Source organism: Schistocerca gregaria, chromosome 5 (genome assembly GCF_023897955.1).
Source record: "Schistocerca gregaria isolate iqSchGreg1 chromosome 5, iqSchGreg1.2, whole genome shotgun sequence".
Taxonomy (NCBI): domain Eukaryota; kingdom Metazoa; phylum Arthropoda; class Insecta; order Orthoptera; family Acrididae; genus Schistocerca; species Schistocerca gregaria.
Genome location: NC_064924.1, coordinates 612,815,232 through 612,840,523, shown reverse-complemented (window position 1 = coordinate 612,840,523; position 25,292 = coordinate 612,815,232). Strand labels below are relative to the sequence as shown.

General features: G+C 40.3%; 1 protein-coding gene across 1 annotated transcript in view; it reads left to right on the top strand.

The window, feature by feature from the left end:
* The first annotated feature begins 340 nt into the window (after nt 1-340).
* Nucleotides 341-25,292, top strand: part of LOC126272814 (zinc finger protein 532-like) — a 75,052-nt gene continuing 50,100 nt past the window's right edge. Inside the window, exon 1 of the mRNA XM_049976001.1 lies at nt 341-788. The gene's annotated coding sequence lies outside the window, so the exon portion shown is untranslated. The remainder of the gene's footprint in view (nt 789-25,292) is intronic.

Below are 25,292 nucleotides of genomic sequence, written 5' to 3'. Positions count from 1 at the left end.
TCCATTACTAAAAAAGGGATCCGAACACTCAGTTTTCCGTTTTATGGAGCACTTCCCCTTCTTTAAAAATTTATAACAGAATGGAAGTCTCTTTCACATGCTAAGATGAACAATAAGTACATTTCTTGTCCCAAGCAACACTGTAGCGTTCTACTGTTCAAGTTAGCTCAATATTTACGAGGCCTAGAGCAAAAGAAAATGTTGGATGGTCATTGTCACTGGACCCTTGAGAGAAAATGAACGTCTTTTGAACTTTTTCCTCAATAACGTGTAAAAAAAACAGTGAGAAGCTAACACTCGTTAGCATATCTGCGTTGGTTAATACATTGCTGTGTTCTCCAGTTTTATGTGACCGTATCCTCATTGTCATCATCAATATCATGTAGTATGTAGTAATACATTGGGTTTTACAGCCTCGCCGTTTTCAAAACGATCGTTGTTTACGCTGCGATTTTTAAAAGTATTATTGCATAATTTTTTATACTGGAAGACCCACCCACGTTTCAGTAACTCATATCGTACTGTTTTAAAAGTTTTTAGCATACTACATGTGGTGTTCCACACAAGATAGCGAAGCAACGATCAAAAGTTTTGTGGTACACGCTAGATGTCGTTAATGTCGTTCGGAAAGACGAAAAGCATTGTGGGACGTACGTGAAATTTATTTCTGTAGGATTTAAAAGTAAATAATATCGTACACACAAGACTCTGAAAACAGTAAACAGCAACTTATTTTACACTGAGAGACGATCTAATTACCTGTGCCTGATACTCGACACTGCGATCTGGTAAGAAGTTCGTTTGATATCTTTGGTATTCTTGCATTACCACGGTTTGTTAAGATATTTACCAATGTTAATGTCATTTTAAAACGTTTTGCATTACTTGTTCATAGTTTTGATGCCTTCAAATTGCTGTTATTGTCCTGTGTGTTTTGTGCATTGTGAGACTACTTTGTATTTTCACAATAATGCTACAGGACATTTTGAAGCACACTAGAGCAGTATTTAAGCTACAAAGAAACTAGACATAACAACTCATTATCTGCATTCTGCTTTAAATATTCCACAATCAACTTCGTTTTTCCCACTGTTTTAAGACACTAGGAGTATAATTTTTGCCCATGTATCAATTTTGCCATTCTAAAACAACCAACAATCCAGTGCTTGCAACATCCCCACCATAAAACTAAATTCGAATATCAGAAGTATAGTATTCAACATTTTATAATAATTTTCACTTTCAATACATTATACATGTTTTTTTATACCAGCATATGTATAATAACATGTATCCATTGTGGAAATCACTGCAGTTACAATTGTGTTCCCTACACAACACTGTTGTTAAGGGAAGGTTGTGTATAATAAACCTAGGAACAGATATACTATCTGAACTGTCACTAGCTATTGATGTCCTTTGGACAGTTAGGGGAAATAAATACTTGGACGTTTCGCTTCTGAGTAAAAGCAAATAATTTGAACACAATTCTTCATTTATTTTATTTTCAAAGAATTCTTGGAAATAATACTGGTTATTAAAATTTGTCCACTTAAACATTCTCTGTAATGGTGGTGGAACAGATCTGTTGAGTATCTGAACAGTTATGATAATATAACAGCTTGGTTCTAGTGCAAGAAGGCGTGGGGGAACAACTGCCACAGCCTGTTGCCATTTTGTAAAGTCTAAGTAAATTCTTCAGGATAAATGAAAATGAAAACTTCAGGAAAACAGATCTATAATTTAGCAGGAAATCAGAGGTGGGAGAAGGGGAGAATGAGTTATTTGGAATCTGCATCAAATTGTATATCCATTTCTGTTATAGAAATCGAAAAGAATTTAATATGTTTCAGTACACCATACAAGTCACCTGGTAAATGTTTTACAGTAAGTTCATAAAGTATGAAGTAGTATCTGCTAATATCAGTACAGGAATTAAAAACCTGTGTTTATTAATGTCTTACACATTCTACATCACAAATAAACAGGCTATTCTTACAATTTTGCTAGATAATAACATGTATAATGAAGTACTTTTTTTCCACACTGTTGGAGCTTACCATTTATGGTTAAAATATATAAAATTCAAACATTGTCTTTAAGAGATGACTATTACTTGGTTCAGGAAATGGACTAGAAATTAAATTTTTGAAAGCTATGAGAAAAAATAAACACCAAAAACTCTGTTGATCATTATAAAGCGTTTATCTCTTTATGAGTGAAGTAAGATAGTTGCCAATCCAGTCAGTATTTAAACTCATGCTGATGAATGTAAAATTCGGTAAGCAGAAAAAGTCTCATAAACATATAATTGTGTATGTGATGGCATTGTTGGTGTCTCCTCCCCTCTTCCCCCCTCTCCACCTCCCCCTCCCCCCCCCCCCCCCCCCCACACACAAAACTTTTAAGAGTTCTTAACCATAACACTTCTTGTGTGGTGGAAGACAACACCATATACAGTCTAAACACTACTCTAACGCCAGTGTTATTTGTTTTTTGCAAGACCAGGATCTCCAACTTGAAACAGCTACCTGTAACAGAATGTTTGTTATAAAGTTCACTTCCTCAGTCTGCTTCACTATAAAATTCCAGTCTTACAGTACCTCAATTTATAATCAACAGATCCTTTTCAAATTTCTAAATATTCTTTTAACTGCAACTCAATGTTTAATTCTAAGGTCTATGAAAAATTTGCTCACAGTATTATAACACAGGCAGTATCTGGCTTGGAAGTTAGAGCTAAATATAAAAGACTTCCCACTACCTCCATGTAAGGCACTTCCTTTTAACATATTTCATCATTTTCTATTACTAACAACTTCACACTCTGTTCCAAAGATGTGGAAACTGGCTTACAATTATTCATACCAAATTTTTCTAGCATTCTCTTTGTGTACATTGATTGATCAGTTGACAATTCTCCTTCATCTTCACTTCTTATGATCCTCACACCAAGCTATTGTTTCACTTCGCCATGCATATGAAATTCAGATTGAAGTTCTTTCTTGAAACTATTCACTGAACATTCACTTCTTGTCAAAATAAAAATATCATCAACCCATATCGCCAAAATTATAGTTCCTTCTTCATTTCTTTTGTGATATATACCAAGGTCAGCTGCAAAATGACTCATGTTCATCCTTGTTAATGCTTTATGTAAGCACTGTTTCCAAAGGTAACCGCTTTATTTAAGACCATTATGGGATGCCAGATTTTATTCTTTTCTTGAGGAGTTTTCTTGGCTCCTCTGGCAGAATCACAAAAATTTCTTGCTTCAGTTTTCCATTGAGATTTTTGGTCTTCACATCGATGTGGTGGTTTAATAAATTTTCTTTTATAGCAACGGACAGGAAGCATATTTCACAACAAATGAGAATGTTTCTTTATACTCTGTGCCCTCTTCTTCAGAACAGCCTTTAACTACCAAACAAGCTTTAAAATTTGATGTTGTGTCTTCAGGGTTTTTAATGCTAAAGACAGATCTCACTCATAATGGTTTATTTCCTTGTGGTGCATCAACCCACTCGTATCAGTCTTGGAGAAAGACTGTAATTCCTTTTCTATAGCTTTCTTCCAATTGCATTTAGGCTGCCCAAGGCTTCTTCAACAGTAAGAGGTTCACTGTTGATTGTTTTAGCAGCCATCTCATAAACTGGATACAACTTCAGGTTTTGTTGTACTCCATAAATTTCCAACCTCTTCTGCTGGAGTTTCCTATATCTCATTACCCAGTACATCTTCAATAAACATACCTGATTCTTCCTGGACTCCTTCAGGTGCTTTAGTTTCTAAGTTTACTGCAGCCTTTGCATGTTCTTGGACATCTACCTCAGGATATCTACACATACTTTTTCAAAAAAAAAAAAAAAAAAAAATCCATTTTCACCAGATTCTAAAAATATCAAATCTTTTCTAGCTATTGCCCTTTTGCTTTTGGAATTTATGAGTCTGTAACATTTGTAATTTTCATAGTATCCAACAACAAAAAAATCAGGTTTAGAGTCTTGTTTTCTCCTAATGCTTTTGGGAACTTGTATCATGGCCTTACAAGCAGACACCGAGCGAGGTAGTGCAGTGGTTAGCACACTGGACTCGCATTTGGGGGGACGACGGTTCAATCACAACTCCAACCATCCTGATTTAGATTTTCCGTGATTTCCCTAAATCGTTTCAGGCAAATGCCGGGATGGTTCCTTTGAAAGGGTACGGCCGATTTCCTTCCCAATCCTTCCCTAACCTGAGCTTGCGCTCCGTCTGTAATGACCTCGCTGTCGGCGGGACGTTAAACACTAACAACCACCACCACCTTACAAGCAGACATTCATAGATGATCTAGATTAGGTTCTTTTCCAGTCAAAACTTCATATGGAGTCTTATTTGGAACAATTTTAGTAAGCAATCTATTATTTAGATACACTGCAAGTGATACTGTTTCTACCCAGTAACATTTTTGTAATCCTGCATCCTTTAACATGCTCCTTACTTTCTCTACAATTGCTTTGTTAGTCCTTTCTGCTACTCTGTTTCGAACAGAACTATAGCAAATTGTAACTTGATGTCTGATTCCAACTTCACTCAGTTGTTGCCATATTTTGTACCATTGTCTTATTTGAGAACTTCCTACCAGTCTGTCTTTCAACAACAGTGCGAAAACTGGCAAATACTTTGCTCAGTTTGTGCTAGGTTATAAGGAAATAAACATGGGTATATCTTGAAAAACTTTCTGTCATGATAAGGAAACAACAACTGTCTCCTATAGATAATTTTTCCATAGATTCACAGATGTCTGTGTATCAGCTGTAAAAACTCAGTAGATCTATTTTTACTGGTTTTAAGCGGTAATCCCATTAGATTTCCTTGTATACAATTTTCACAAGGTAAGTCACAACACATTGCATTACTTTGCCCCTGCTGTCATGCTTTTTACGAGGCCATACTTTTCCTATTAAGATGCCTGAGTCTTCAGTGCCATCAAAAACTTTTTGCAGAATATACTGAGTAACCATTTCCAACTTTAAGAACATCTAATTTATAAGTACCCCTTTCTTAATTTGCTGTGGCTATCACACTGCTACTCTGATCAGTTATTTCTGCACCATTTAAATAAAAAAAAAAATACCTCGTTACTCTTATTCACCATTTCACTCATTGAAAGCAAATTTGTGGCCACATTCTTCAAATAATGTACATCATTTTCTGTAATACCTTGTCATCTCCTTTAACATAGAAACTAAAGTTTATATTTCATAGCAGTTCACTTGTAATTGAGAACCATCTACTGTTGAAACACCAGTGTGTGTTGTGTGTTTTAGGAGAAACATCACACCATCCATGTTAAAAAAATCAATATGTGTTTTAAAAGAAACATCATACCATCCACTGTGGAACTACCAATGTGTGTCTTAGCAGACACATCGTATAAAATTGAGTTGATCTGTGGTAATTTGCGTAGATGCACCAGAATTCAGGAACCAGTCTGTACTCTTACTTTCAGTTTTATTTTAAGAATAACACACAGTAAGTACCTTACCTTCTTTTCGGTGATTGCTTGCCATCATTTCCTGAAATTTTTAAATGTGACTTTTTTCTTGTGAACTCTTTTTTTCTATGCAGTACGATACAAAATTTCCATTCTTTGGCATTTATAACATTAAACGTGTTCCTTCTTTTGTATTTTAAAATACAAGCCATTTCTCTGTCCTGGATAGAATGTTTTTGTACATTCTTAACAGCTTGTAATACCTAGGCTGTTACGGTGTTGCCTGTAATTGGTATCCCTGAACTCTCTAAGTCCACTTCTGAGGCAGTCCCGCTGGTAACAAGGTACCAGTCTGTTCTTCAGTACTGTAGAATCCATAATTTCTCAGACTATTCAAAATGGAAATGATTTTGTTTGCCTATACATCAACATACCAGTATTTACATTGATCTAAATGTGTGGTGATAAGTTCTAACCCACTATCCTAGTTAAACCTCAGTCTTCAAAAGCTCCCCTTGGATTGTCCCATATTTCCTTTGCCATGCTAGCCATTTCTGTATGTAACTTACAAGATGGACTAGAAGAATTAATTTGAATTTTGTTTTACAATCTTTGTTCTGTGGGCTTTAAGGTTCCACGTGTGACATCCCAAAAGTTGTCCAGCTGTAGATAAGCTTCTACTGCAAACTTCTAAAATACATAATTCTCTCAACCCATGAACTTCTCCATTTGCACAGTTACAATATAATTACTGTAAATCATAAACTTCTCACCAAACAGTATTAAGCTTTTCGACATTCACTGATCAGACTTAACTCAATTCGATTATCCTAGGGCCTTAATAAGACAAAGGGGATGGGGGTAATCTTTGAAATTTTCAATTTTAAAACATTTTTGACACATCTAGGATATCATCCATGAGGAATAAACTTGTTTGTGGTAGTAGGAGAATTTGTTTTATTATCATTAGCTATTTTTCATTCACTCCACCTAAAGATAAATGGTTCAAATGGCTCTGAGCACTATGGGACTTAACTTTTGAGGCCATCAGTCCCCTAGAACTTGGAACTGCGTACCCCTAATTAACCTAAGGACATCACACACATCCATGCCCGAGGCAGGATTCGAACCTGCGACCGTAGTGGTCGCGCGGTTCCAGGCTGTAGCGCCTAGAACCACTCGGCCATCCCGGTCGCCACCTAAAGACCTCTTGACTTTCCTATGCATTTTAGGCTTCAACTGTACACTTGAATGCAGCCCCTGGTTGTTTTCTACTATCATTTACTCAGCTTCCATTACATCATAGGCTGTCTTTTCTTATACCAGCAAAGAACTTACTCAAAGTTCAGAGACAGAAAGGCCGACCATTACATACCTTCAGGAGCAGAAATTCTAAGTACTGCTGACACACATACATAAAAGCACAAAACTATATATGTCTTCTTATAATTATATTGTTTACTCAATTTGATTTTCCTTTTGACACAAAATCTTGTATTGCCCATCTATTATGTATTCACATGGTTACATGTCCTCCCCACAAAACATTTCAGTTTCATTACAATCATAATTGCATTGTAGTGTCTGCTACGAAGTTCGCTCCAACAGGCAATGTCATTGTGATCAGTGGTGCAGTGTCATGCATGTGGTCTGTGTTAACAGATGAACTGCAGCTGTCAAACAGCTTCCACTCCAACTACCAGGGGTGCTGTTTTTTATGTTATTTTGTATTGTTTTTTTTTCACATGTTAATTTTTATATGATTTGTATGTTCCATTCAGAATTAGTCTCTCAGTTATACAGTGTTAATGACCATTTTTCTTTTTGCCCCTTCTTGAGTTATAGGCATGTTCAGAACGTTTCACCTGAAAGTTAAATGTTTGGGTTTGTATTCAACTTAGAGAGTAAGTGTGTGTCCAATCTATTTGTCAGACACTGTTTTGTTCCATGAAACCTCCAGACTCGATTTTCTTCATACTAAGCAAAGATCATTTAGCTCAAATCCTGTAGTCTTGGCAAATGGTGACCCTGGCATAAAGAAGAAGGTTGAGTGACTATATAGTATTTAAATATCAGGTAAGATTCAGACATGCCAACAGTGTCTAGACTACAGTCAATTTACATCCATCTGGCCAAACAACCCAATTTTATGGTTTGCTCAAGTTGAACCCAGCTTTAGCTATCCACGGATTATGACTGACTTGACAAAATTCATCCATGTTGTTAGCCAACTCGACCATCACTAAGCTGCAGAGGTACAAGAAATGATCACTGCACTGCCACATGAAAATTGATATGAAAATCAGAATTAATCTGGAGAGTAGCTGTGCTGTTTAAACTGGATCAGACAGGTACTAACAAGAAGACATCAGTGATCGTAAGCTGTTGCAATATCTGCATCATCTCCAGTGGAAATTTGGTACAGTTACCGTCCTTTATAACGTGCTACACACCCCATGGAGTAGCCGATTACCTCCACAAATCAAAGCGATCATGGTGCTGCAGACAGAAATGTTGTTGGACATGGTGGCAGAGCTTGCAGATTGGATTTTAGAGATCATCACACCCACACAGGTTAGTGCAGTGGCAGTGCCATGTATCAGTGTGACAGGGGCACCAATCGTCACGTGCACGGAATTTGACTCACTGGTAGTGGAAGTAGATATGCCATGCACACTGATAAGCATGCTATTGTCCTAGAGCAGTGCTTGGGATGGTACTGGATGAAATCACCAGAGATCCAGTAGCTGATCATCAACAAATGTTGCTTTTTCAAACACATAACACTTTCATGCTGGAACAACTGTAGGTTCCGCAAACATATGCGTAAATGTACAGCACTGTGTTTGCACCCAAATGCCAGCGGCAGCTGGTAGTAGATGCAACTGACTGTTCAACAGAGTCATGATGCCTGTGTTTTATTGACAGGAGATCTGGTCAGGAATATTTAATAGACACTGGCTCGGGCTAGAGCATCCTGCCAGGAACTTTAGTCCACCACTGTAGACTGCTGACTGTCGTCTGTTTACCTTTGGTGAACAACTCATCTGTCTATACATATTGAATGCAGTGGATAAAATTGAATGTGGGACTGTTGCATCCATTTATGTAGGACCTTACTGTTGCTGACACTGTGGAGCTAATCTCCTGGCACATTATCATATTTTACCAGATATAGCCAATGCCAAACCGGTTGACAGTATTACCGGGCTGACTGCAGCACACAATGGTCCATCAGCATCTTGTAGACCAAAGAGATTCTCACCTGATTGTTTGGCCATTGTTAAAGCAGAATTCAGTGTGATGTTTAAAGAAGGTATAATTCGGCCAGCAAGTAGCCTGTGGTCATCTGCAGTGCATCTTTTTCTGAAGAAAGGAGAAGCCTGGCGCCCATGCAGTGACTGTTGAGCACTCAACGCAACAACCATGCGTAATTGGTAACCCATGCCTTTGTTGTATGTCTATAATTATGATCTCCACGGTGCAACAATATTCATTGTTTTAGGCTACACCAAGGCACATACACACATACCTGTGGCAGAAGAGGACATTCTGAAGACAGTGATAATCACTGATATTTGGGTTACAGAACGCTGTACAAACCGGACAGAAGTTTATTGACTCTATTCTATGAGGACTGCCGTATGTGTCGCATACTTGGATGGCATATTTCTGTTTTCTGTCACCAGAGAGCATCATCATCTACATCTACAAGAAGTATTTAAGTAACAAAGGTCACAAGATTAGTGACAACCACTCGCATATTTTCCCACAAATTGTCATCGTATCAGCACAAGTGGAGTGCATACAACGTGAATTCCTTGCTGTTTGTGAAGCAGTTAAATACTTACATCCACAAATAAAGCAAGGACATTCATAATATATGCAGATCACAAACCAATGATCTACGCATTCAAAAGGAATAGCATCAAACATTCCCCCGCCAGTTCAAAAATCTAGAATTTATAAGTCAATTTAGTATGGCCTTAGAGCACTTGCACAACAGGATGGCTGAGAGTTTCAAACATTCACCAACGATGCCACATCAGCATTGCAGCTGCAACTCGTCGGCATTCAAAGAGAAGATGCCAGACTATATTCTAACATCACCTGAGGAGGATCTCATCCTTTTCTTCTGTCAGCTTTCCGATGACAAGCCTTCACCGGTGTCCACAACCTAAGTCACCCTGGAGCCCTTCCCACCTTTCACCTCATGTTACAATGCGTAATGCTTCATTTGGCCATATGTGGAGAGGGATTGCCAAGGGTGGACATGGACATGCCAGGGTGGACGTGGACATGCCTTCAATACCAGATTTGCAAAGGGCCCCATCATGTGCACACACCTATGAGTAACTTTCCAGATGCAACCTCTTGTTTCACTCATGTGGAACTTGGTGTTGTGGGACTGCTTTCTCCACTGAACAACCAGCAATATCTCCTTACAATGACTGACCAATTTACGTGCTGGCCGGAGGCAACATCTGTGGACAACATTATCACAGAAACCATTGCCTCTGGCTTCACGTCATCTTGGCTAGCTAGGTTTGGCTGGTCACTCCACATAACTACTGATTGAGGCAGGCAGTTTGAATTGGAGTTGTTCACCCAGCTGGTTACATTTTGCATGTGTGTATATCATAAAACTACTATCTACCACCCTGCTAATAATAGCATGGTCAAGAGATAGCACTGTTCCATGGAGGGAGTGCTCAAATGTCATGGTACATTCTGGACTTCCACTGTTCCGATCATTCTCTTGGGCTTAAAAATGATGGATAAACAAGATTTGGACTCTTCAGCTGCAGAAATAGTCTACAGAGAACCACTGCATCTTCCCTAGGAATTTGTCGAGGCCAGCTCACTACAGTTACTAACTCAAAATAAGTTGGAATTTCTTCAACAATTAAGAGACCACTTCGCAAACATACTAGCCCCCTCCATTTCTACCTTTACACTGAGCTCATGGAGGATCTTTTCTATATATGAGGATTGGAACGTAAATAGTGAAAACTGTTTATTCACAACTGATACAAAAGAGTTACATGTTTGCACCTGTTACTGTTCTTCATAGTAGTCACCAGCGTTGCGTAGAACCTGGTGCCAGTGATGTGGAAGCCGTAGTATACCGTTAGCACAGCCTGTTCTGTTGATGGTGCAGATGGAGTGGTCTACTGCCTGTCAAATCTCTGGAACACTTCTGAAGCGAATGCCACGAATTGGATCCTTCATATTCGGAATCAAATCAAAGTCACAAGTACTTAAGTCCAGGGAGTATGGTGGATGGTACAGCACTTCCCAGTCCCATCGACCAAACAGAGCAGCCACAGCTTGTGCTGTATGCGCCCATGCATTGTCATGTAAAATGATGTATGGCTTGCGCAGAAAGTGTCGCCGCTTCTTTCACAAAACTGGTCACAGGTGACGCTCCAAAAATGAACAGTAACGCTGTGCATTGACGGTCTGCCACAGAGGAACATAATGCATTAGGATAACACCATCACAGTTGTACACGAGAATCACCGTAACTTTCGCCATACTGGGGCTCTGATGCACTTTCAACTTTCACGGTGACCCATAATGACGCCATTCATTGGATTGGCATTTCAGTTTTGGCTCGTACAATGTGGCCCATCTCTCATCCAGTGTGGCGACATGGTGTAAGAAAGCCTCTCCTTCGTGCTCATAACACTCAAAGTGCGTCTGAGCAGTGTCATAACGCATCCATTTCTGCATTTCCGTCAAGTCATGCGGAACCCATGGTGATGCAATTTTTCGCATGCCCAGTGGTTCCTTCAGGATGCAAAGCACAGTCGTATGCACTAATCCAGTATCGTGGATGAGCTCATGAATTATATGGTGTCAATCACTATCCACTAACGCGGAAACAGCATGTACTTCTTCTTCAGAGATGCTAGGGCGACCTGCCCAATGCACGTCTGCCACAGTTTGCCAACCTTCGTTGAAGGCTTTTATCCAATGTGCCACTGTTCTGTATGGCAATGCTGATGCCCGCACGCCTCTTGAAGACGTTGATGACACTGTTGTGCTGTACGACCTATGGCACATTCAATCTTGAACCAGCTCCGTTATTCCTGTTTCAAAAACATAGTGACACTATTAAGTTAGGCCACTCACTCCTGAGTGATAGTGTTTCCCTCGACTGTGCCCACGTCGGTGACATGGGACAGGCAAGTCCGTTTGCTGGAGGTAAGGTAGGTATGTCAATAATGTGTGCTATCAGCGACAATAGTAGATTCCATTGCATAGTGTCTCCATAAGTGTTGCCATTATTTAAGTTCCAACCTACCTAATAAATATATGTTGTTCGTGGAATATAAAAATAAATCTAATAAGAGAAATAGCTTCCCTCAGTAAACTACAAAGTAGTTAAGTCGTAATTAAAACAGCGTATCCAATCCAGCTCTTGAAAAAACTTAAAATCGTCTCTACAGTTGTGATGTTTAGCCATATATCCCAGTCCCAATGCAGTGCTTCAAGTACTAACACTTCAGGTATATGTCTTTCCACTGTACAAACTCTTCAGTTTGTGGAGATTTGTTGGCCATCACTTGGAAATTTGTCATGTGAGCAACCGCTATTCTGTGTCAGTTGCAGAGATCACCCTCCCTGATCGCTAATGTGTGTGCTGCCTTAACTGAGAAATGTGAAATCCAGGAGCTTAAGGTCTGCAATCACCTCTCAGATTTTGAAAAGGAAGGAAAGTGTAATTATTTCTACCCTGTAGTTGCAACACAACTTGTTCCATTTAGTTTTGTGGTTTTATGTAACATGTTTGTCTTTGTTTCTCCTGTCAGGTATCCTTTATTAGCAATTATGTGCTCACTTGAGCAGTTCTATTTTTTCCACCATCTCAGAGTCAATTGTTAAATGAAGAATTGTCTTGTTCTGGTAACTATGGACTGGGATGGATGCAAAGGGAGGCATGCTTATGTTTTTGTAACAGTTTTGATAAAATAAAAACAGTGAGTCTTAAAATTGTCAATGTGGACTACATTATTCATCAACCTCACAAATCATTTTATATTTGTATTTTTCAATGAGAAGAAAGAGAGACTATTGACATAAAGCAACCAAAATATTTCTTACATCAGTTACAGTAGCGAAAGTTAAATGAGATGGGGAGATAGATCCTCCCCTCTTGTTGTTCCAGCAACACCCATCTTCAGAGACCTGAGCTCATCGCACATGGTGAGAGAAACATCCTCCTCCATTAGCATTGTCCAGTAACAAGGCTTCCTTTTCGGAACCTTCTCTCTGGAAATCACAGATCACCTACCTGGCACCAGCCAACGGCTGAAGGATGCATGAACTGCCGGTTCCATGGCTGCCTGCTTCTCTTCAATCCCTGCCACCACAGTGGATAAACTCTCACACGAGTACTGACCCTCTAAACTGGTTAAGGAGATAAAGAAGAAATCTTGGGTGAAGACTGTTCTGGTGAACCTGGAAGCGCCAAATCCTCCTTCACCATCAAACTCAGAACTTATATTTGCAGATGTTGTTCCATCCCCACCAATGACAGATGTATTGCATTAGCTGATGACTATTCTCCAGCCTTTTGAGATCACCATGCTATCTGTTGGAACCATACTGGCCCTAAAGGAGTGTCTGGATGGTGGTTCATGAAGATATTACCAGTGCGAGGATTCCCCTTCACTTAACACTGGAACTAGTGGCAGAGTGAGTGTGAACATCAGCAGTCACCAACATTAATTCACTTACTACATTGAGATGAACACTTTTACCTGACAATTCTCTGCTCTCTTTCTCCTACTTGAGGATTTCAGTGAACACCACCTCCTATGGGGTGTGTGTGGGGGGGGGGGGGGGGGGGGGCAGGTTCCTTTGGATAGATCAACTTCTTTCTGATCTCGATCTGCGTCTCCATAACAAAGGTACCTCTGCGCAATTCAGTGCCACATTGTCAGCTATTGAATTTACGACTTTCTCCCTCAGTCACAAAGCTTCACCACAGTGGTCACTGTATGACGATTTTCATGACAGTGATCACTTTCTGGTGATCCTGTCACATCCTTGTCACTGCCTGTTGGAGCATTTGCTATGTTGGGCTCTCTGAAGAGCGGACTGGCAGCTGTATGCCTCTGCCATCACCTTCATGCCCTTTCCATCAGAGTGTATCGACCAGGTTGTCAGAGATCTCTCTGACACAAGCACCTGCACTTCTGGAACTGTTATCCACCTCTTCATAGGTCCCCTCCTCCAATGGCTGAGATCATGATTGACCAAAGATATTTCAGCAGCTATTCATGCTATTGAAGGCATTGCAGTGTCTCAATCAAGATCCTTCACAGTCTGCCCTTATCAGTTTCATGAGGTTCCTCACAAGGGCTCACTATCTAATTAAAAGGAGGAATTCTGGGAGCACTATGTCTTTTGTTTGGCAGCATGAACATCTTTAACCCAGGTCTGAATGAATTCTGTAGTTTTATGGGCCACCAAAGATCAGCAGTTGTTCCAAGTTTTGTCCATCATATCCTTTCTTGCTGATACCTCCCAGGCCATTTGTGACAGTGTTGGTGTCCTCTTTTTATCGAACTATATTTTCAGCACATAATAGACAAGATGAAGATATCCCAATATCCTCCCCCCACTTCCCCTCCTCTGTCATAACCCTGAATTAAATAATGAACATTTTAATGAATGCAACTGCTTCAGGCTCTTGACACATCACACATTATGGGCTCAAGGATTCATTCAGTTCATAATCAGATGATCTAGCATCTGAGTGAGATTCACAGACTCAGTCTACTCAGGGTCTACAACTGCATTTGATCAGAAGGTGTTTCCTCTTTGTATTGGAGGGGTAGTGTTATCATCCCAATCCTTTAACCAGCAAAACATCCACCAACTACTACTGACTGATTAGCCTCATCAATATGCTCTACAAACTGCTTGGAAGGATGGTAGCCCAACAATTATGCTGGGTTCTAGAATCACAGGGCCTTCTATCCCCATATCAGTATGGTTTTCTGGGGGAACAATCCCCAACTGACCATCTGGTTAGGTCAGAGACAGCAGTCTGACAAGCTTTTTCTAAACACTAAAATCTCATTGAAGTCTACTTAAGATGTACCAGGTGGTTATAACTAAAATGCTGCTACTCACAGAGTTCCAGTATGGGCTATAGTTATCATATGGCAGCAAAACTTAGTAAATATGATAATGCGTAACTGATTTACACTGAAAATATATTAGTTCTGATTTTGGCCACCAGGTGCAAATCTGGTGTTGTGAATGCAAGAAAGACATATAGAAATGTTTTCATATGTAATGGATTAGGAACAGGACATGGGCAGGAAAGGTGAAGCAAGTGAGAAAGGCATAATGTTGATTTTATTGTTAACCATTGCTTATATAGTTATTCAGTATGAATGCTGGAAGCACCAACAAGATGGTGCATTTGTAAAACTATTTGATCCAGAGTACCAGATTTTCACCTGAATGCCAAAATGGAGACTAATTCTTTTTCCAACATAAATCAGTTCCACATCAATGCCTCAGCATATCTACCAAGTTTCACCGCCATACAATAATTACTGCCCACATTGGACCTCCATGAGTTTCTGCTCTTCAGTTATAACCACCCAACACTGTGTGCCCCCATCACGCTTTACTGGTGCTTTTAAGGCTCCCTCCCATGTTCTCTTCAACTGTTTTTATCTCTCCAGTTGTTTCAGTTCAGAAATGGTACATCGCTCAGCTCCCCAGAAGTCTAAGCAAATTGTGTCCCTAGGGGCTCCACTCATCTTTATCACAATCAGTGAGCTAGTGAGTTCTGTTGGACCACTGATTACCCCAGCACTGTATCTTGACAACTGTCGCATTTGGTTTAACTCCCAACCTGTAGTCTTGCCTGAATACCAGTTCCAAGGAGCTTTTGGAATGGCCTCTTATTGGCCCCTGTCTAATGGCTTCCAGTATTCTTCTGTAAAAATGGAGTTATCCATTTCTATTGTTGTATCACATTTAATCCTGACCCAGAAATTTCCTTGGGTACTCAGGCACTTGGATGCTGTGTAGTCTCGATTCTTGGGACTCCTCTTTGATAAAAAGCTGACATGACTGCCCCATATTCATCAGCTTAATACTAGCTGCATTAATAAGCTCAATGCTGTCTGCTTCGTTTCCCACACTTATTGGTGGATACTCCCACTCTATTCTGTATTTACCAGACCATAATCTTGTCCTGACTGAACAGTGGTTGTCAGGTTTATAAATCAGCAACACCCCTTTGGCTTTGAAATTATTTTTCCAAGATCGTCATCATCAGGTAAGACTAGCCACTGCCACCTTCTGGACTTGTCCCATAGACAGTTTCTTTATCGAAGCGAGGATCTTCCTTGCACATTGGACATAGCCCTTTAACACACAGCTCCATCCTCCAGTAGGAGAATTCACCACTCCATGAAGTTTGAGGTGCATCACTTTCAGTTCACCGTATTTTGGCAGTATGTGTCTTGTATACTGATATCAGGATAGTCCTCAGTCTCAGTGGAGATCGCCAGCCGCTGTGGTCTAGCAGTTCAGGCGCTAAGTCCGGAAGCGCGCGACTGCTACGGTCGCAGGTTCGAATCCTGCCTCTGGCGTGGATGTGTGTGATGTTCTTAGGTTAGTTAGGTTTAAGTAGTTCTAAGTTCTAGGGGACTGATGAGCACAGATGTTAAGTCCCATAGTGCTCAGAGCCATTTGAACCATTTTGATCAGTGATCTGCCCACCATCCTCACTGCTACTGGTCCAGTGTTACAAGAGTGGTGACATTTTGTGAACGGTCAGGCCTAAATTGGCAGGGAAGGGAGGCAGACTTTAATGCATTATAAACTGTTCAGCATGTGGGGGCAGCCTTAATCCCTACCCATGATATTGACATGCTGATTTTTCCATCAGGGCACTGATGACCATGATGTTGAATACCTCTCACTTAACACCACCACCATCATCATCCTCATCATCACCTATTAACGAGTATCAGGGTGCTACCATCATCTACACTGATGGCTTTAAAACCATGAATAGGGTGGGAAACCTTTTTGGACATCCTATTGATCAGGAACAGTCTTAGCTCCCATCAACATGTAGTTTTCTTATGGAGAAGCTGACAGCCTCTAACAGAGCCCCATTTATTATTAAATAGACTTCCCTTAGGTGTGTTTTAATTTGTAGCGGCTGAATGAGCTGTCTCTAGGCTATTGATCAGAGTTACTTTTGTCACCTTGTGATATTGCTATTTGTGATCTTTTCTCTAACCGTAGTATTACTACTTTCTCAGTTGCCTTTATCCTGGTCCTAAGTTGTGTAAACACCACAGGAAATGAACTAGCCAACTGACTGGCTGTAGATGTGAGTATTCACCCAACATTCACTTTGATGATACCAAGCTCGGATTTGCCAGTGCAGATCCAGCCTCTATTTCCTTCTGGAAGAAATCTACCTTCATGCTCACCTCCATATCAGTCATACCAGGTTTATCTGTAGTATTATCTTATGTAATGACCCGCATTGTGATTGTGGAGCCTTATAGACAGTAACTCGTGTCCTGGGAGAATGCCCCCTCCTTCAGAGTATCCAAGTCAAGCATGGATTTTTAGATTATTTGCCTCTAATGTTGACAGATGGCATATGGACAGTTGAACTGGTTCTTCATTTCCTCTGAGAAAGTGGTTTTTACTCTCTGATTGAATGATTTACACTGCTTTTGGGGCAGTAGTTGTGTGGTGTATCTCCACCACATCCTTGGGCCAGAGGCCCCTCAACTGTACCTCCTCCACCAGACACCCAGCTTATCCCTCTTTCACCCTGTTTTTGATTACTTTTAGTTGCAGTTAGCCCCATTTTTTCCTTTGCCCACTGAGACAGCACTCTGATGAGGGCAAGGTCATAACGATTCCTTACCTTTAATATTAACTTATGACAAAAAGACAGTTGAATAAGAATCCACTCTCTGTAGGACCCATTCTGACCTTGCAGTGGGTTCTGCTCCCATGTTTAACACATAGACTATAACAGATCAAAGGAGGGATGACCATGGGAGGGAGACCCCCAACGCATGCTGATCCCAACCAAATCAGATTTCATTTGTCCTGTTGTCCAACCCTTCAGATGCAAATGTTTACTAAGAGTACGGGTCTCCCTATTTTCTCTCTCCCTCTTCTTCTTCCTCTTCTTCTTCATCTTCTTCTTTTTCCTCATTTTCTTCACATTTCACTTCTGATATGAGTCAAGAGTTGCCAGTCTCACACATTGAGTTCCAATGATCATATGGGGTATCAAGTGAAATTTGTGACTGGACTGAGGACGTTTTGGTAGGGAGGACACAGCACTTTATCTTAGATGGAGAGTCATCGTCAGATGTTGAAGTAACTTTGGGTGTACCTCTGGGAAGTGTGTTAAAATCCTTGCTCTTTGTGTTTTATATTAATGACCTTGCAGACAATATTAATAGTAGCATCAGGGTTTTTGCAGATGATGCAGTTATCGTGTACTTCACAAAACTGGAAACTATACAGTGAGTCACTGATGGAATCGGCCAACACACACAAATACCTGGGTGTAATGCTTTGTAGCGATCTGAAATGGAATGATCACATACGCTCAGTCCTCGATAAAGGGAGTTAGTAGACTTAATTTTATTGGTAGACTACTGGGGAAGTTCAATCAGTCTACAAAGGAGATTGCTTACACATTACTTGTGTGACCCAGCGTAGGATATTTCTCAACTGTGTGGAACCCATACCAGATAGGACTATTTGGGGAGGGTGAGGGGGGTGATATTGAATGTATACAGAGAAGGGCGGCACGAACGGTCACAAAAACACTGAAGGAACGGAACTGGAAGACTCTTGAAGACAGATGTGAACTGTCTCAAGAAAGTCTGTTTTCAAAGTTTCAAGAACTGGCTTTAAATTATTACTCTCGGAATATACTAAAACTCCTTACATAACACTTACGCAGGTATCATGAAGATAAGATTAGAATAGTTACTGCTCAGGCATTCGAACAATCGTTCTTCCTGCACTCCATACGTGAATGGAATAGGAAGAAACCCTAATAACTGGTACAGAGGGACATACCCTCTGCCATGCACCTCACAGTGGTTTGCAGAATATAGATATAGATGCAGATGTAGAACTCGTTTACAATTGCTACAAGGATCTTACTTACTTGTAATGATGTCATTTGATAAAATTTCCTGCCAATTTTAGAAACTATCAGATATAAAAGTATGAAAACTCAGATTATTAGTTAATAATATAATAGACAATGCTCCTTCTCATTCCTAAATGGAGAACATTAATCATAAGCTTAAAAACTCCCAACAAAGTGTAGTGGCAAAGACATGATCCCTAAGGTGGCTGGTGATTTGGGCTGCATTAGGAGTGATTTAAAATGGAATGATCATATAAAGTTGATCATTGGTAAAGCAGATGCCAGACTGAGATTCATTGGAAGAATCCTAAGGAAGTTCAATCCGACAACAAAGGAAGTAGGTTACAGTACACTTGTTCGCCCACTGCTTGAATACTGCTCAGCAGTGTGGGATCCGCACCAGATAGGGTTGATAGAAGAGATAGAGAAGATCCAATGGAGAACAGCGCGCTTTGTTACAGGATCATTTAGTAATTGCGAAAGCGTTACAGAGATTATAGATAAACTCCAGTGGAAGACTCTGCGGAGAGACGCTCAGTAGCTCGGTACGGGCTTTTGTTAAAGCTCCGAGAACACCTTCACCGAAGAGTCAAGCAGTATATTGCTCCCTCCTACGTATATCTCGCGAAGAGACCATGAGGATAAAATCAGAGAGATTAGAGCCCACACAGAAGCATACCGACAATCCTTCTTTCCACGTACAATACGAGACTGGAATAGAAGGGAGAACCGATAGAGATACTCAGGGTACCCTCCGCCACACACCGTCAGGTGGCTTGTGGAGTATGGATGTAGATGTAGATGTAGATGCTGGTACGTTAGGATGTAAAGCAATAGACCTGGCAGGCCGTGTCTGCAGGAGTGGTTTTAGCTGGTGTTGGACAGTGGCCTGTCAGGGAAACATTGCTAATTAAGAAAGCCATTTATTCATGATAGTTACAGTGACAGAATTGAAGGTGGAGGGGTAGACTATAGCCTCTGTGATGCAGTCGGGCACGATCACTGAGGCATGCTGTCAGTAGTCATCCGCAAGAAGGCAGCATTTGTGTGCTGGTGGCAGGTGTTACAGTCAGCACAGTAACAGAACGCTGACACTAAGCAGTGGCAGCAACTGGTGATGGGTCACAGAAGGCAGCCATGGCAGCTGACCTATAGGGCAAGTAGGGTTAAACAGGTGCCTCCTGCACGACTGACAATAATGGCATGTGCCCTCCCTACGTGCTGGACAGCAAAAATCTGTGACCACATGAAGTGGTTGACAGTGACAGCAACAGTGACACTGTGCCCACTTGGGTGGTTGTGGCTGGTCATAAGGATGACCCAGACTCAAACCCATGTGTCATTAGGAAGGTGCCCAGCAGTGGATGTTAGTCATCCAGTAGGTGAGCCAATGATCTGTAGGCACCTAGTAGACTCCATTCGGACTTTAAAGTTTAGGCAGAGCTACTGATAGCAATGTCGGACGCTGACAGTAGGCTGTTTCTTCTTGGTGTGTAAGCAGCCTTCCTGTCACAACTAGCAACTGGCATTGACTAGGTAATGGGACATACTGTGCGCAATCAACACTACTGAGGGCACTGAGACTGGGAGTCTGAATTACATTGGCTAGTGTCTCTAAAATGACAGCACTCCTGGTGCATAAGTCACCACAGGGTGGAATGGCCAGGCATAATGATTTGGAAACTATGACTTCGTTTGCCCTGGTTTTCGTGTCTGTTCACCTCCTCCAGAAGCTCTGTTGGTGCTGTAAGGACAGCCTTGGCTGTCAGAGATGCTAGCTAATTAGCTAGCTGCTTCTGCATTGTCAGTGTACTGTATATGGTTCTTGTATACTGAACACTTAGTATTTAGTTATCAAGCTGATATGAGCTTTTCCACTAATGATATCATTCTGCTGAATCCATGCAGGAAACATTTATCACACCAGGCAAATCTGTGGTGCTATGCTCTCTCCCCTTTAAGAAATGTGGTCTCCAGATTGCGAACTGTTTACGTTTCTGAAAAAAGATCTTCATACATTTCATGGGTTGACACATAGAATACAATATTCTTTGCGTCTCTCTACTCGTATGTAGTGTGAACCACATTGTTGATTGGTTACATAATAATTTAAGCAGCATTTTCTAATATTAACTCACTGTACTTCCATCATTTTTCAGACATAGACATTACTCCATTGTATTGTCACTTAACAACCAGAAAGAACAAAAACAAAAAATGTTGAAAAAATTCTTTATTCTTTACACATCATCTAACAGCAAATAAGTCTGTTCGACCTTATTTCTCATGCACAGCATTTCTCTCATTTGTCAGGGTTTTTCATATAAAAAAAACCACCCCTGCTGTTTTGGTAATCATCAGGAACGTCATCTTTGCAACAAAAGTCTCCCTTACATTTTGCCAGTAAATACATCCCTAAAACTATGCTCACACAAAAAACACATATGGCACTACTACACATGAGATGTTGGTCAGTAGTTCCACTTATTTCCCTATTTCAATCCTACTTACAAAGTGTCTGTTTCTTGCAGTGCTATGCTTCCTTGTACCTTTGCCCACCCAAAGAAACTTCCCTGTAGCACTTTCACATGATTTGAATCTTAATGACTGTGTATGCAGTTTAGTTGGGTCTGTCCTCTTGACAGGAAAACCTTGTGACTGTGTGTCATTGCCAGCGGTCTCCCTTGGCTGAAACCATGTATCCCCAAGTTCCACTGTGCACTGTGAAAGATCAGTCAGTGTTCAAACCATAAACTTTCAAGTGTCTACCAGTGACACAAACAAGAAATATGTAGAATGCTTTAGGGAGGACTGAAAGAAAGAGTCGGTAAGATTTCACAACATAGAACATAATGCGATTATTTTCACGGTAATCTTTCAAGTTCAGATTGCTATGTAGCAAATATTCAGTAACATTGTAAGACCATATTGTATCCTTGAGGACATGTCAGTTTAGGAAGTGACTGATGTACCTTTACTAAAATTACGGCATGTTCCTCAAATCAGTATTACTGAGAGTACTTCTCTAGGGACCAAAGTCCTGCTAAGGTAATTCTAGTTCAATCATGTCACCATCAGTAGAAAGAATACCAAGAAGTGTATCAAAGTATAGGAAGTGCTAACATCAGTTCAGACCACTGCTTCTCTCTGATCAACACTAATTTTATTCCTCTCACTAAGTGAAAGGTAATAAAGACAGTCAGTTCACAGTTCTAAAATACAGCAAAACACAACTGAAAGACAATAGCATTACTAGCATGCCAGGAAATAGCAAGAGGAAAAATTACTGATCCGATACACAGACAGTACTGATAGAAGAACTGACATAAAATATGGCTTCAATGAGAAGAAATAAATAATTGTAGCATATGTCATTGTGTCATAAAGCAAGAGAAGAAAGAAAACAGGTGTGTTTTACATAGAACCATCTAAGCTCACCGTATATCACACATTATTCCTAATAATAAAGAAATATACTGCTAGGACTATCAAAAATGCCAAGAGACACCATAACAAGTACATCATTGATGAAGCAGAGGATATCTTCCAGAGGGGCAACATCCGAAACGTGTACAAAACCGAAATCTCAGATTATCGTCTTCTGAGCTGTGCTGCAATTGCAGAGAACACAAAAGTCCCATATGTACTTAGGAACTTGATGGTAAATAACAATTACATTTTAAATGTTACTGACCTGGACTCTCACACGTCTACAAATGAGAGAATTGGCCAGGTCACCTCCAACTTCAGAAACAAATAATGCTGCCTGTGAAAATAGAATCTTTGCAAGTTTGCAGAAACAAGCAGTTGAGGACTCAGTCCACAGTAGAAACACTTTCAAATCATTGTACCTCAACTCGCCTTCACCCAGTATGTGGCAAAGGGGAAAACTGATCTTTAGCAGCTACTAAGGGCTCTTTCTATATGTACCTTTCAGAATCCTCTCCAAGGTATTACTCAATACAGTAAGAACACAACTGTGCTGTTGGTATAGGAGAATACCACCCCGCTGGATTTACAAAGACAAGGTCATGTGTAGAACAGGTTCTGAAACACAAATGTACGTATACCAGCAGGAACTTTGGCACTTCACCATATGTAAGAATTTTCATATACTTCTAGAAGCCACCCAAACACATGCACCATCTCCAATTTAAAATTTGACAGTCTTGTCAAAGAAAATTGAAACCAAATGAGCTGTTAGAAAAGAAGCATAGCTATACTCTATTCTCTTCAATCACCTGAAGGAGCATTTGAGACTGGACGAGTACACCGACTGACTACTCGTAGGTTATAGTTACCAAAACTCATGCTATCACTGCTATTTTACAGAGGGAAGTCAATGACATGTAAGTGGCTGTGATTAGTTGAGAAAGATTTAAAGATCTTAAACACCACTTTCAGGGATACCCATAACATAAAAAAGTGTATAATTTTGATTGGAGAAGCTGACTACCTCCAGTTGCTACTAGGTGAAACACTTTTCCATGAAACAGGTGGAAAAAAAGGAAATACATACAAAATGCTACTTTGAAAGACTATTAGCTTAAAGAGTTAAGATCCTCATAATTATAATGAAGCAAATCCGAACCAGCACAAATAATGTCTTCTATTAGGAGAGAAGGTACTTCTTCAGCTAGACCTGGACTTGAGAAGAATAATTTGCCAATTTTTGGTTGACATTTGGCACTGAATTTAGTTTCTTGTGGAAACATTATTTTGGACACGAAATAGAATGAGACTGGATGCTGGCAATAGTACTAATCCAGGACTTGTATATAACTGCCTGGCTGCAAATTTCTTGTTCTGTGTTATGACATGAGAAAGCCTCTGTTTAATGAAAAGCAAGAAATCAGGAATACCTACTATTCAAAAGAAAAAGGAAAAACATACGTCATCAGCCGCTATTTCTAAACATTATCTGCATATTTAGATTCAAGAATTGAAAAGTTTTGTTGGCTGGATGTAGCCAGATAGCAAGTGTGGCAAGTAGCAGTGTTCATTGTAAAATTACATGACACATAGTAATATAATTGGATTGATAAAAAGTCTACTGACCAAGTGGCAGCAGGAAAAAACTCTTATAAAAGTTCAGCAAATATTGAAGCCAGTGGCTCCTTCTAATGGAAGGGCTGAAGAGGAAGGAAGAGAGATGAAGGAAAAGGAATGGCGAGGTTTAGGAAGTGTGGAGAGTTGGGAAAAGTTGCCCAGAACACCAGGTCAGGGAAGACTTGCTGTAAGAGATGAGAATGAAAGACTGAGTGTTGGAAAGTGCACCAGATAAACTTGGAAAACCTAAGAGCTTAGAGGTGGAAGATAGGGTAGTAAACAAGACAAACATTTCTGGACAAAAACCATGTGTAATAGTTAATAAGAGGTTAGAGACAATGACGTCCTTTCTGTCTGACATTTGGCCTACCACACATGGAACAGCTTTTCGTTGCCCCATCCCCCAATCCCCGCAATATCCTGGTGAGATCTTGTGCTCCTTCCACATCCATTTCCCTACCCTGTTGCTCCTCCCCCTGTGACCATATGTGCTGTAAGAGTTGCCCTTACTGGTGCTACATCATGTCATTAGTTCTCGCCCTAAGTTACATTAATTTCTTCACTCTCAGCACTTTTCTCAGTAACTATTCCTTTCATTGCTCCCTTTTAGTTTTCTGTGTGTTTTGTTTTCTGAGTGGCCCATTTTTCCTCCACCTCCATCTGTCTGCCATGAAATAATACACTTAGCTTTCCAATCTTACTAGCTATTGCATGATGTTTTGTCAGTTATCTCTGTCTTGCTTATTACTATATCATCACCGTTAAGCTCTCAGGTTTTTAAATCTTGTCCATTGCAATCTTTCCTTCTCGCCCATCCAGTATGTCTCCCAGACCCAGGGTTCTGGGCGAGTTTTCCATAACTCTCCCCGTTTCTAAGCCTTGATAGTACTTTTCCTTCATCCCTCTTCTTTTTCTTTCAATCCTTCTGCCAGAAGGAGCCACTGGCTCCAATAGCTTGCACATGTGCTTTCTCCTATTGCTGTTGGCTCCAAAGGCTCATTAACTCTAACCTTTTATTAACTCTTGCATGAAGTTTTTTCAGTAATCTCTGCCTTGCTTAGTAATCATGTTTCCACTTCTCTCAGGTTTTCAAATCTTTTTTGGCGCAGTTCCCAGCAATCAATCTTTCATTCTCATCTCATGTGATAAGTCTTCCATGATCTAGGGTTCTGGGTGACTTTTCTGAACTCTCTGCATTTCCTAAACCTTGCCAGTTCTTTACCTTCATCCCTCTTCCTTCTGCTTCAACCCTTCTGTTAGGAGAAGGAACCACTGGCTTCAGAGGGTTGCACATCTCTTTAACTTTCACATGTGTTTTCGCCTGCCACTGCTTTGCGAGTAGACCTTTTTATCTATAGACTTACATATTCAAAAATTGATGAACTTCTTTGATATGGACACATAGTAAGTTACTCTAAATAGAATGTGGTATTCAAGTAGATGTTAAGCTAGAAATAGCAAATAAACAGCAGCCATGTGGTATAACTATAAGTGAGGAGGCAGTAACGTATTTTCATTGGCGTGAGTCTGAATTGTTCAGCATAATAGCGTTAGACATATCAGATACATTACAGA